Source organism: Apodemus sylvaticus, chromosome 2, assembly GCF_947179515.1.
Source record: "Apodemus sylvaticus chromosome 2, mApoSyl1.1, whole genome shotgun sequence".
NCBI lineage: Eukaryota > Metazoa > Chordata > Mammalia > Rodentia > Muridae > Apodemus > Apodemus sylvaticus.
In genome coordinates, this window is record NC_067473.1 from 138552157 (window position 1) to 138565173 (window position 13017).

Genomic DNA, 13017 nt, shown 5'->3' on the forward strand with positions numbered 1-13017 from the left:
AGCTCATAATTCAACCATTCCAGCCCTCTAAGATACTCCGGGCCTCTTAGCAAACATGCATGGAAGAGAAAAAGCACAATCACTGCCTATTTGATGTCTCTTAAGTACTGGTATCAGGGTTCAATTTCCAGAGACACAGGAATAAAAAAAACTGACTTCTGTGATGTGTTGTTCAACTCTGGCTCTTAGGCAGTGGTTATCAACCTGTGGGCTGTGACCCATTTGGGGGTACATATCAGCTTTCCTACATATCAGATATTTACAATTCATGAAAATAGCAAAATTACAGTCATGAAGTAGCAACAAAAATCATTTTTATGGTTGGAAGGTCACAACATGAGAAATTGTATTAAAGTATCACAGCATTAGGAAGGTTGAGAACTACTCTAAAGGAATCTGAAACACATTTGGAGCTGGGATCAGTTTCCTAAACTGAAATGAGAAGAAACAAATTAGGTCCTCGTTTTACCTTGAGAGGCAAGAGGGTTCCCAAGAATAGTTTTTAATCTTAAAAGAATCACATTCATCATAAGACATTTATGTTTCTTTGCTGATGCTTTCCTGATGGTAAATTGAAAAGCTAAATTAAAGTGTCAAGAGGCTGAAATTGGTTCAGTACCACAAATTCAAATATGGTGGATGGGACTCTACAGAGCAAGAGAGTAAGACTTGGATGCTATAAATGGTGAAGGAGAAAAGCAGGGGTGAGTGTGCTTAATGTGTGAGAGAGGGTAGTAGAGAGGAAAGGGAGGAAGCAGAGATATGTTACACTAAGGATGTTTGAAAAGGCCAAAGGATTTCAGAGTTGTGACTTCTCTATCTCAACCCATTGGTGGCCTCAGTTTGGGAAGGCTGATGCTGGCTTACCCTACACCCTCTAGTCTAGTCACTCTCCTGCAGAGGAAAAGAAGGTAAAGGAGGCAACATAGTCAGTTCTGCTACAGGTGCTCCTCCTGCTACAGAAGAACTAATAAGAGATATTTTTTCCAGGATCCAGGGATTTGGTAAAACTAGATGTTTGAGACTGACAATGTTTTAGAGGTACTTTCTCACAAACCTGGGTCTCCATCCTATCCTTGTGTTGATATGGTTAACAGTGTCTTAAACAGTGAACAAAACATCAGCAAATCATAAACTGTGATGTTCCAGGAACATCTATGCTGTATTTATAAGTAGAAGTAGTAAAAAAATGTTCTGAATTTAATTTCTGAAGTGAGATTTGAAGGAAAATTTTCATAAAATGTATGTCATGTCACCACAGAGAGAAGCTTCTTCAAGGAAAATCAATGCCAGACAAAGCATGAAGAAGGGAAAGATTCCCATCTCTTGTTAAAACATTCTAGTAGGCTCTCTTGGAAAGGAAGAGGTTAATCACACAGTTCTTAAGTCTTGTTTCCTTAACTGGGGATTCAATATCTCTAGCATGAGCAATGAGGTTTACAGGCACAAGAACTAAAGAATAGTTATTGAAGAGTTCTTCAGAGGAGTTTCTGATAGTTAAGTTTCAGTCAACAAATGAGTTTAGCTTAATAAACTTGTCAAAATGCCTTCTTCTGCATGCCATCACTAGGCAATTACCCAAGGTGCTGTTCTTTTGAACACAAAAGTCAAGGTTCTTCACCAACATGAATTGAGTAGCAGTGGTTCTCAAACTGTGGATCTCGATCCCTTTGAGGGTTGAATGACCTTTTCAGAGCAGTTTCATATCAGACAGCCTGTATACTAGATATTTATATTATGATTCATCACAGTAGAAGAATGACAGTTATGAATTAACAATAAAAATAAGTTGTGGTTGGAGGTCACCACAACATGAGGAACTGAATTAAATGGTCACATTACAAAGAAAGCATTGAGAAGCACTTGTACAGAGTGAGGGAAGAGAATCTCAACACAGGGCACCTCATTTAAAAGCTTGTAATTCAAACACCAAAAGGCAGCCTTTATCTCACATCCTACCACATCCCAAAAAAACTAAAAGCTTCCCATGGATCAGATGCTATTGTGCATCTTTAAATATTTGCTATTTCTCCATTCTCTGCCCTTTTTTTCCCTTATCTTCTTCTGTGTCAAAACAACTGCATTCTCCATATACCTTGTGACCACCTTGCTAGAGTTCAGATCTTGAGTGTTTCCCCTAAAGACTGTGTGATAAAGTCTTTGTCCTCAGTGTGGTCCTACTAGAAGGTAGTAGAACATATGGAAAGTGGGACCTAATGAGAGGTCTTCAGGTCACTAGTTGCATGCCTTAGGAGAGGACAGTAGAGATCAGCTCTCTTCCTCTTCCTTTCTTTGCATGCCATCTGCAATGGGAACATGTGAACCTCACCATAGACTTTTGCCTTGATGTACTATAGTACCATGTGACCAGAATGTAGCATCACCTCTGAAACCTTCAATGCTAAAGAACAAAACATTCTCCTCATTGTTACTTGATAATTTGTGGTCATAACACAAAGCTAGCACACTATCCAAGACTTATCTATACTTTAAAATGATTCACATTTTACTTGCTTTGCAAACAATTTCCTAACTTCTGCCATCTTCTCAGGCCCCTCTGATGTTCCTTTGGGGTGGGACACAGTTATTTCTAATATATCCTTTAAAAGTAAAATGTTTGGGTATGTGTTACATAATATTCTATCCTATCTATCAGGTGAAGGAGACATTAAATGAAGACATGAGAACTCAGAAAAGTAATGATGCCTTGATCTTGAAAACTCTGAGGTGAGTGAATGACAGCTCTGATTCTAAAGCCCATGGTCCAGTCCCTTACTCTATGTGGCGTTGTTACTTAATGTCAAATGTACTGCTGTCAAATAGAGGCTACTGGATGCCCCCAATATTATCTTAATATCCAGACTACATTTTACACAAAAATGATTTATACTCAAAGAATACTTTCTAGTATAATTTGTCATAGTAGAGTCCAGGAAGCAAAGAGTACAGGGACAGAGCTAGGCTGCCCACTGGCTCACTGTGTACCTGCTACCCTGGCTACTTCTGGCATTCAGAAGACAAGAAGTTATCAGAGTCAAAGCAATCTTAGGAAATTTTCATCCACCCCCATAGTCTAGGGTGCAAAGCTGAGCAAAACAAGGTGCTCCAACACTGCCTCCTGGATGAATGCTTATTCCTGTTTATGTAACTGTCCAGCTTTCAAATTACTTATTTCTTCCAATTATAGGAATATACACCATAGATGACAGAACTTAAAACCTAGTAATAACTATTAGGAAAGCACACCCAGCAGGACATATATCATGACTGCATTGTTTCTATTTCCCAGTGATATCACTACTATTTATATTGGACATTATATAAAATACTCTAGTCCTAGCTTGTTCATTGCACATGTTTCTAGACACTTGTCTAGTTTCGGCTTTTTTTACGTTTCTATGTGAAGTATCCTAATCTTTGTCCTACCAGCTCCCAACCTACATCTTTGACATGTCCAGTACCTCTGCTTTGATTCTCTGATGAATCCTTTCTTCCATGGAAAAATCTGTCTTATCATTCAAGCTGTTTAATCATCCCACTCTTATTAATTCTTTTGTACATGGTGTCAGTAAAACCTTCCTCCTCTGTATCATCAGCTTCCTGATGATTTCTTTCCTTGTGTCTTCTTAGGAACCTGTGGTTTTTGATAATGCCAAGCCACCATTGCAGATAGCCCTGGGGTTAATTGTATTTGATGTTAATTCTCCTGTGAGGGACTACAAACAAGGAATGAGTCAGCTCTCAGGTAATTTTCTGTAAACCTTCTTCCCACCTTAGTTTATAAATAAAGGGTAGAGCCAGTGATTGGGCAGAGAAAGAGGGGTGGAGAAAGGGGAAGGTGGAGCTGAAGGTTTTGGGAGAGAAGGAGAGAGAGAGGATGATGGCGGAGGAGGTAGAAGGAAAGTGGAGCAGAAGCACCTAGTTTGGAGAAACCAAAAGTTATAAGGGGTCTCAGAGATGGGGAAGATGGTAGTGTAGTGGTAGATCAGCCCAATCTAGGCTCACAGTTGTATTCATATTAATTGAGCTGTGTTTTCTTTGCCCAGGTATATTGGAGTTGGGGATTTACTGCCACACTAAGCACCAGGCCTAACATGTTTGCAAACACATCTTTGACAAATGTCTGAAGAAGGAGTAACGTATTGCCAGTTTGTGCCTTCCCCTTGCTTCTATTTTTACTCCATCGTTTTCTTTCTATTTTGTCCTCTGCCCCCAACAATTATGCTAATAATTCCCTTGATAAACCTTTATTGAAGGCAGTGAAATTTCCTATAATGTTTACATAGGCTATATGGTAATGAGCAATTTACTATTTCGAAAAGCACACGTGAGTGATGGTATTTTAAGGTAATTATATTCATTATTATACAGGTGTAATAAAAGCTGCATGTTTCCATTTTATTGGCTGTTCTAGATTTTCTAATTATATAAAATATAATTAACATTGGGATAAACATGTACATGGATATTTTGAAATTTCTTTTGAAGTGGAAAGACTATTTTGAAGTGGAAATAATTATTTTAAAATTAAATAACAACAATTGCTTTATACACGGATGCATAGAAGGCATGTTTCTTCTTACCTTAGCATGTACTTCCTCACATATAACAGAGTTTGCTCCTTAGTGTTCCTGGGCAGTAAATTCACCTCAAGATCTCTAGTTACAAGCTGGTGTCACCACAGCATGATGCAATTCTGAACCCTCTGTTGGTCATACTTCTCAGTCTTTGAATTTTTACCATTGTTTATACTATTTTTGAACTTATCAGGCCTAAGCATGCTTCAAGATGTGCTTCAAATCTCGCCTCAATAGAAAGTCTGAACACACAGTTTGTACTTCTTATCCAGGCTAGGCTTGAGTACAATTTTCAACATCTAATGAATTAGTGTTGAGGTACAAACACCTGAACTTTAAACAAACCTTTATGCTTTCATGTAGTTTTTAGAAGATGGGCAAATCTGTAGCATTCCCTAAGGTGATTGACAATGTAGATAACTATGTTTAGTATCATTTTGGAAACTGATGAGAATTCTGCCCTAGACCTAAACTCAAATTCACTTGATAGTTTTTCTTGGGAAAGTCAAGTCAGCAACTCACACAACAACTTTTGAAATCGAACATTGTGGCACAATACAATACTAAGTCACACTCATCTGCTACCTAGATGTTGAAGAAATTATTTAAAATCACCGTTTTCTGAAATCAAGACTTTATGCTTCCTCTAGGAGTAGAATATGTTATATGTGCACACAGTAGTCTCAAATCTGAGCCGTGTCATTTTCAGCTTGTGGTCCTTGGTATTGTGTGGTGTGACTATACATGTAGGACCAAGTGTATGTTTTATGTGTTCAAAATGAAGACTTCAGAGAAATCTCATAATGTAATATATGCAAGACCGGGCAGAAATAACCTTAGATGAATTATGCATTTTATTTTTAATTAATATCTGGTTCTCACGTGTCCAGAAACCTTTAAGAGTTTTTAAATTATTCACATTCACTTATGTTGTGACTCTCAATTTAAGCTAGGGCTTAGATTAACTCTAAATTTTTTATAAGACCAAATACAATGGGAATGGCATGTAAATAGTTGTTATATTACAGTCTTTAAAAGAAAATGACAAGGGATGCTGGATTTTGTCAAAAGTCTTTTCAGCATCTAATGAAATGACCATGTGCTTTTTTTCCCTTTAGTTTGTTTATGTAGTGGATTACATTGATGGATTTCCATATATTGAACCATCCCTGCATCCCTGGGATGAAGCCTACCTGATCATGGTGAATTATAATTTTGATACATTCTTGGATTCGGTTGGCCAGGATTTTGTTCAGTATTTTTGCATCAATGTTCATAAGGGAGATTGATCTGAAGTTCTCCTTCCTTGTTTGGTCTTTGTTTGGTTTAGGTAAAAGCATTACTGTGGCTTCATAGAATGAGTTGGGTAGTGTTCCTTGAGTTTCGATTTCATGGAAAAGTTTGAAGAGTATAGGTCTTAACTCTTCTTTGAAGGTCTGATAGAATACCTGATATGTAGCTAGAAAGTTGTCCATTTCATCTAGGTTTTCAAATTTTGTTGAGTATAAACTCTTGTATTAGGATCTAATGATTTTTTTTAAATTTCTCCAGTTTCTGTTGTTATGTCTCCCTTTTCATTTCTGATTTTATTAATCTGGATGCTGGTTAAGGGTTTATCTATATTGTTGATCTCAGAAAATTAGACATAGTACTCCCTGAGGACCCAGCTATACCACTCCTGGACATATACCCAGAAGATGCTCCTACATGTAATAAGGACACATGCTCTACTATGTTCATAACTGCCTTATTTATAATAGCCAGAAGCTGGAAAGAACCCAGATGTCCCTCAACAGAGGAATGAATACAGAAACTGTGGTATAGATACACAATGGAGTACTATGCAGCTATTAAAAACAATGAATTCATGAAAATTTTAGGCCAATGGATAGAGCTCGAAAGTGTCATCCTGAGCGAGGTAACCCAATCACAAAAGAACACACATGATATGCACTCACTAATAAGCAGATGTTAGCCCAAAAGCTCAAAATAAACAAGTTATAATTCACCCAGCATAGGAAGCTCAAGAAGAAGGAGGACTTAAGTGGGGGTGCTATGGTTCCTCTGAGAAAGGGAACATAATACTCATAGGAGCAATAAGGGAGACAATGTGTGTAACAGAGACTTAAGTAAAAACCACCCAGAGACTGCCCTACCTGAGGATTTATTCTATAAACAGTCACCAAACCCTGACACTACTATGGACTACAAGAAGCATATACCAAAAGGAGCATGCCATGGTTGTCTCTGGAGGGGCTCTGCCAGAGCCTTACAAATACAGAGGCAAAAACTAGCAACCAACTATTGGACTGGGCATGGGGGTCCCCAACGGAGGAGCTGGAGAGTGGTCTGCAGAAGCTGAAGGGGTTTACAGCCCCATGGGAAGAACAATGACTTTGGCCACCATGACTTCTTGGGGCTCCCCAAGACTCCTAGAGACTGAACCATCAACCAAGTGGTACACATGGTTCCAGTCAAAAATGTGGCAGAGGAAGGCCTTGTTGGGCATCAGTGGGAGGAGTGGTCCTTGATTAGGGAAAGGCTCAATAGAGGCCCCAACAAAGGGAAACCTGGGTGGAGGGAGGTGGGAATGTGTTGGGTGGAGGGGCATATATGTGGAGGCAGGGGGTGGGAGGAGGTGTTGGGGGTCTTTGCGGAGGGGGAAAATCGGGAAATGTTTTACCATTGGCAATGTAAATGAAGATGATATTCAATAAAAAAAGGTCAAAAAAACAAAAAAAGAAAAAGAAAGAAAATGACAATGATGATGTCTATATACTCGGTACATATATATATATTTGTGTTTTTAGTTTTCAAACCAAAACCATAATCATGCTAGGTCAGCACCCAAATTTTTTTCCTAAGTGTTTTACTACATGGTTGGTTAAATCCACAGTTGTGGTATCTTCAAGAACACAGAGATTCTTGTATCTGAGCTCATCTGCAATCATTTATAAGTTTTTCTACCTGAAATTCCTTATGGGAAACAGGATATTCCATAAAGTGTTTTTTTTTCTCTCTCTCTTTAATTATGTATATGTGTGTGTGTGTGTGTGTATGTGTGTGTGTGTGTGTGTGTGTGTGTGTGCTTGCATGGAGTTAAGGGCACATGTGTGCAGGTGCACTTAAGAGGCCAGAGGCATCTGATTCTCTAGAACTAGAATTATAGGCAGTTGTAAGTCTGGGTGGTGGTGACCAAACTTGGATCCTTCACACAAATGATTACTAAGTGCTTTTAATCACCGAACCATCTCTCCAGATCTCTTCCCTCCATTTCCTTTAATGAGATTGAATTTGTTGTTGTTTTAAACTAAATTAGAACTCATTTTATCTAAAATCTACTGCAAAAACCCTTAATGAATAGAAATATATGCTGACAATAACACATTATCATATGTCTTTGCCATTTGCAGCTCAACACTGACCATCACTGGGATGGGCTTAGTCCATTAATACCCAAGAAAGGTTAATTTTTATGAGGTCATAAGCCCTTAGGAATAATTTTTCCCTAGTGTTTGCTTCTTGGCCTTGGAAATTCCACCCTGGCCATCTAGCTACTATTTGGCTTTAAGCAAATGTAAGTTAGAGATTTTAAATTACATTTTAATTATTTCTTTCATAATAAACCAAATTAAAATTTAAAAGCTAAAGACATTTTCTTCTCTTGAACCTAGAGCTGTAGCTCTTAATGAAATCTACTGCAGTCCTTTTCATTTTAATGAATTTTCTGCATCTCACTATGAGCTCTATCTTTTTTTGAAAAGGATTATCAATGTTTAATTTTGCTTTATTATGATGTTCTTTTTATGAGCATCACAGGGAAGTTTCTGTGCTGCACGGGTATTTCTGGTAATACATGCTCTCATTTCACCTTGGACAAACTTTGGTTTAAGCTTTACAGTTTCAGTCTATTGGATATTTTTCTTCCCTGAGATAATCTAAATACAATTAAATATCCCTCCCATTGAAGCCCATCTCTAAAAGAATCATATTAATTTATGAGTCACTTCTTCTTACAATAGTTTGTACAATCACATTATAGTCTTTGAAGAAAGCTCTTAATTCTTTGGAAGTTTAACTTGTTTTTATTTCTTTCATCTCTTTATGTCATGATACATGTGGGGATCAGAGGGAAGCTTGGAGAGTCAGCTATCTCCTTGTAACCCATGGTTTCTGCCAAGCAGAGTGCTATGAACCTGCCTGTCCCTCCTCAGCCAGCTCCCAGTTCTACCTTGACTATTTTACAGAGGATAAAAATTTCAAACTCATCGTTTTTAATTGCTGAATAGTACTCCATTGTGTATATATACCACATTTTCTGTATCCATTCCTACATTGAGGGACACCTAGGTTCTTTCCAGCTTCTGGCTATTATAAATAAGGCTGCTATGAACATAGTGGAGCATGTGTCCTTACTGCATGCTGGGGAATCCTCTGGGTATATGCCCAGGAGAGGTATAGCAGGGTCCTCCGGAAGTGACATGCCCAGTTTTCTTAGGAACTGACAGACTGATTTCCATAGTGGTTGTACCATCTTACAATCTCACCAGCAGTGAAGGAGTGTTCCTCTTTCTCCACATCCTCGCCAATGCCAACACCTGTTGTCTCCTGAGTTTTTAACCTTAGCCATTCTGACTGGTGTGAGGTGAAATCTCAGGGTTGTTTTGATTTGCATTTCCCTAATGGCTAATGATGTTGAGCATTTCTTAAGGTGCTTCTCAGCCATCCAAATTTCTTCAGGTGAAAATTCTTTGTTTAGCTCTGTACCCCATTTTTAATAGGGTTGTTTGGTTCCCTGGGGTCTATTTTTTAGGCAAATGGATGGAACTGGAAAACATCATCCTAAGCGAGGTAACGCAATCACAAAAGAATATACATGGAATGCAATTATTGATAAGTGGATATTAATTAGCCCTGAAGCTCTGAATACCGAAGATACAATTAGCATATCAAGTGATTCCCATGAAGAAGGAAGAAGAGGGCCCTAATCCTGGAAAGGCTTGATCCAGCATTGTAGGGGAGTACAGGACAGAGAAAAGGGAGGGGGAAAGATAGGAGAATGGATGGAGAGAAGAGGACTTATGGGACATATAGGGGAGGGGGACTGGGAAAGGGGAAAGCTTTTAGAATATAAAGAAATAATATAGAAATAAATATAAAAAAATTAAAAAAAATTCAGACTCTTTAATGATCTCCAAAAGTGATTTTCAACTGTTAAACAGTTTTAAAGTTATTTTCTTTTCTAACAGAACTTTAATGAAAGAAATTATCATTCATCCCACATATATTTGTATTAATTAAAATATCTGATATTCAAATATTTAAAATAAATACAAATTACATGCACCATTATTACATTTTATGTATAATTTTCTAGACTGTATGTATTTTTATAAAGGCATTCATACTTTAACCAACCTATATTTGTACGCACACACAAACATACACATAGGACAACAATTAGTAACTCCTGGCTGTTTTCTACTATTATGCATGCCACAAATTTTTTTAAAATTTTTTATGGTGGCTTGGTTTTTCTACTTGATGAATTGCATTGATATTACCCATCTTCCTGTAATGGACAGCTGCAGAATAAGCATATACTTTCAGGCTTATATTAATATGAAAATATGGCCACAACAAATGCCATATTACATATCTCTAGAGATGATCAGATAGCTTCTGCAAATCTACACCAAATCTTATTTTACAATTGTAAGAAGCAGCTTTTATGGGCCAAAGAGAAGGATAACATGCATTTAGATTTGTTTTAACACACTTTGCCACACAGGCCTCAACAAGAATTGGACAAAATCACATCTCATCAACAGTACGGACTATAAAATTCCTTCAAAATTCAGAGTGCCTATATTTTTTTAAAAAAATATATTTAAAAATATGTTTTGGGAAGCACCTGCTGCAGACAACCACACCTACACATGCATATTGTGCACCTCACAGTCTGAGAAATGTCTTCCAGCATATAATTATAAAGGTATTCAAGAAATAGATAAGGCTGTCTTGTGTACTCCTTATAGAATATTTATTTGCCTTTATATATTCATATTTTATTGGTTACTTTATTGTCTCAAATGTCAGTACCTGCATTTTGTCCATTTTTCATTTGAGACTAAATTTCATCTTTTTATATATTGTAAAATTTTATTATATATGAGAATATTAACTTTCCTCTAGTCATAGATCATAAATCACTCTTTACAACTGCCAGTAACTCCCCAGAAATCTAAAATCCATTTTCAGACTTTGTCTCCTACTTTAAAAATCTGAAATGAGTCTACATTTTTACATATGTATTTAAAATAAAAATTAATTTTCTTAATATCATTTACTGAGCAGTTTCTTAAAAAATTGTGTCACAAACACCAAGTTGTAGGGGACCTGTGCTCTATTGATCTTTTTCTAGTCTCTAAAAATAATTTTTAAGTGTTTAGATTTCATTAATTATATTAGAATAATACTGCATTCATTTACTTATTACATGGAAAACTTGTTTATGTTGTTTTTGAAAAATTCTGGCTCCTTTAAGTCTCAGATATTTTCTTCTAATTTTTTTTTTTAAATATATTGTGGGAAAGCTGGCTTTGCCAATCACTGGCAGGAAAGTGTGACCTGAACCTTGCCTGGGCAACCAAGTGGAGCAGCTCTTGATGGTAAAGGCAGAGTCAGCCCAGAGTCTATGAGAGCAGGAGAGCTGGCCCAGTCCCTCTACAGCTGCAGCACTTGGGAGAGTGGGCCCCACACCTTGACTGGGCTACACAGTGTAACTGTCTCTGCATATGTGGGTGTGAGCTGACCAGTTCAGCTAACATCTAGGCCTAGATTCAGGGCTTTGAGTTGGCCTACTCAAAAAATCTGCATAATCTGTGAACTGATGGAGCACATGAAAAGGCAGGTCCTGCTGATCCAAAGCTACAGAATATTCATGACACAGGGCAACAATAAAATAATTGGGAGAAATCCCAGTGAGGATCCAATATTGATAATGTCATTGAAGCTAGAGACCTCAAATCAGACCGATGACTCATTGCAATGGACATTCACAAGTGAAGATGTGTGGACACAAGGGTATATTGTGGGACAAACGAGGACACACTACAGTTTCCACAAGACATCTTGTTTACTTTTTTTTTTTGGTTTGTTTATTTTATTTGTCTGTGTTTTTATATTTTGGGGGAAGATTACAAGGGTAAAGGGTGGATACTAGGGGACAGGGAGATAATGGGGCTAGGGTGCATGATGTGAAACTCACAAATATTCATTAAAAACTTTTTTTTTTAAAAAAAAATCACAGCATTGACTTCATTTTCTTCAGAACTTCTACGAGGTAGAAGATGTTGGATATAAGAAAGCACTCTTCCATATCAACTATTTTTCTAAAAGATTACTTTTAAGGGACTATATTTATTATTAAAAAAGTATTGTAGACAAGTAACTAAGAAACTGTGTTATAATTTATATTAATCACAATTAAAACCATGGGGATGCTAAGGTAGTTCATCAGAAAAAAGCCATGCAAGCCAGACCATCTGAGTTCAGGTCTCAGAAGCCCTAGAAAGGTAGATGGAGAGCAGTAACTTCACAAAGTTGTTCCCTGTTTCTAGGCCCAGAGGATAAAGAAGACACACATTTGTATGGAAGCACATAACAAATATGCCAAATGTCAGCTGAAACTAAGGAGAACTGTATGTCCAGACTAAGTTTCCAGAGCGTTTTTTTTTTTTTTTTATATATATACTTTTGAGAAAACTAGTGGGGTGGTATTATTTTAAATAGTGACACACAAGCATTGATTTGTCAAGAAAGCAACCAGAGTGTTCTGGAAAATTCTGTCTGGGAAGAGATGCAGCCAGAGGTGATAAATCTAACAGAAGCAAGAGTCCATGTAAGGAAGGAACAATTATAACTCACCAATGAGTACACACCTACTTCCAAAACTTATAGGTATGACCTTCAGTTATCCAAGAGGCTTCCATTTTCTCATTTAGACTTAAGAATGTCTATAGCTCTTCAACTTTCGTTTTCTCTTGACATGGGGAAGGGGTAACCTCATCTTTTAGCAATTTCTACTTTCTCATAACTTATATGATACTCAACTTTTGCCAAAATAAAATACAATGGCATGCATTAGATCCAAATAACTTATTTGACATTGTTCTATGTGATATTATCAGCTAATAAGGTATTTGGATATTATTAGTTTGTGACTCCTTAATTTTCTGGCAACATTGTTCTAATACCTATCTAACCATGTCCCTAATTTAGAAAGCCAAGCCCTTTAAGTCTGAGTACTTCTGTGTACTCAATAATTTAAAACTCATTAGTGATGCTAGTCATGAAAATAAGCACTAAATTTAAATTTTGTTTCATAGCATAGAAGGATATTTCAATATTCTCAGAAAGTAGGAGGAGGAAGCAGGAA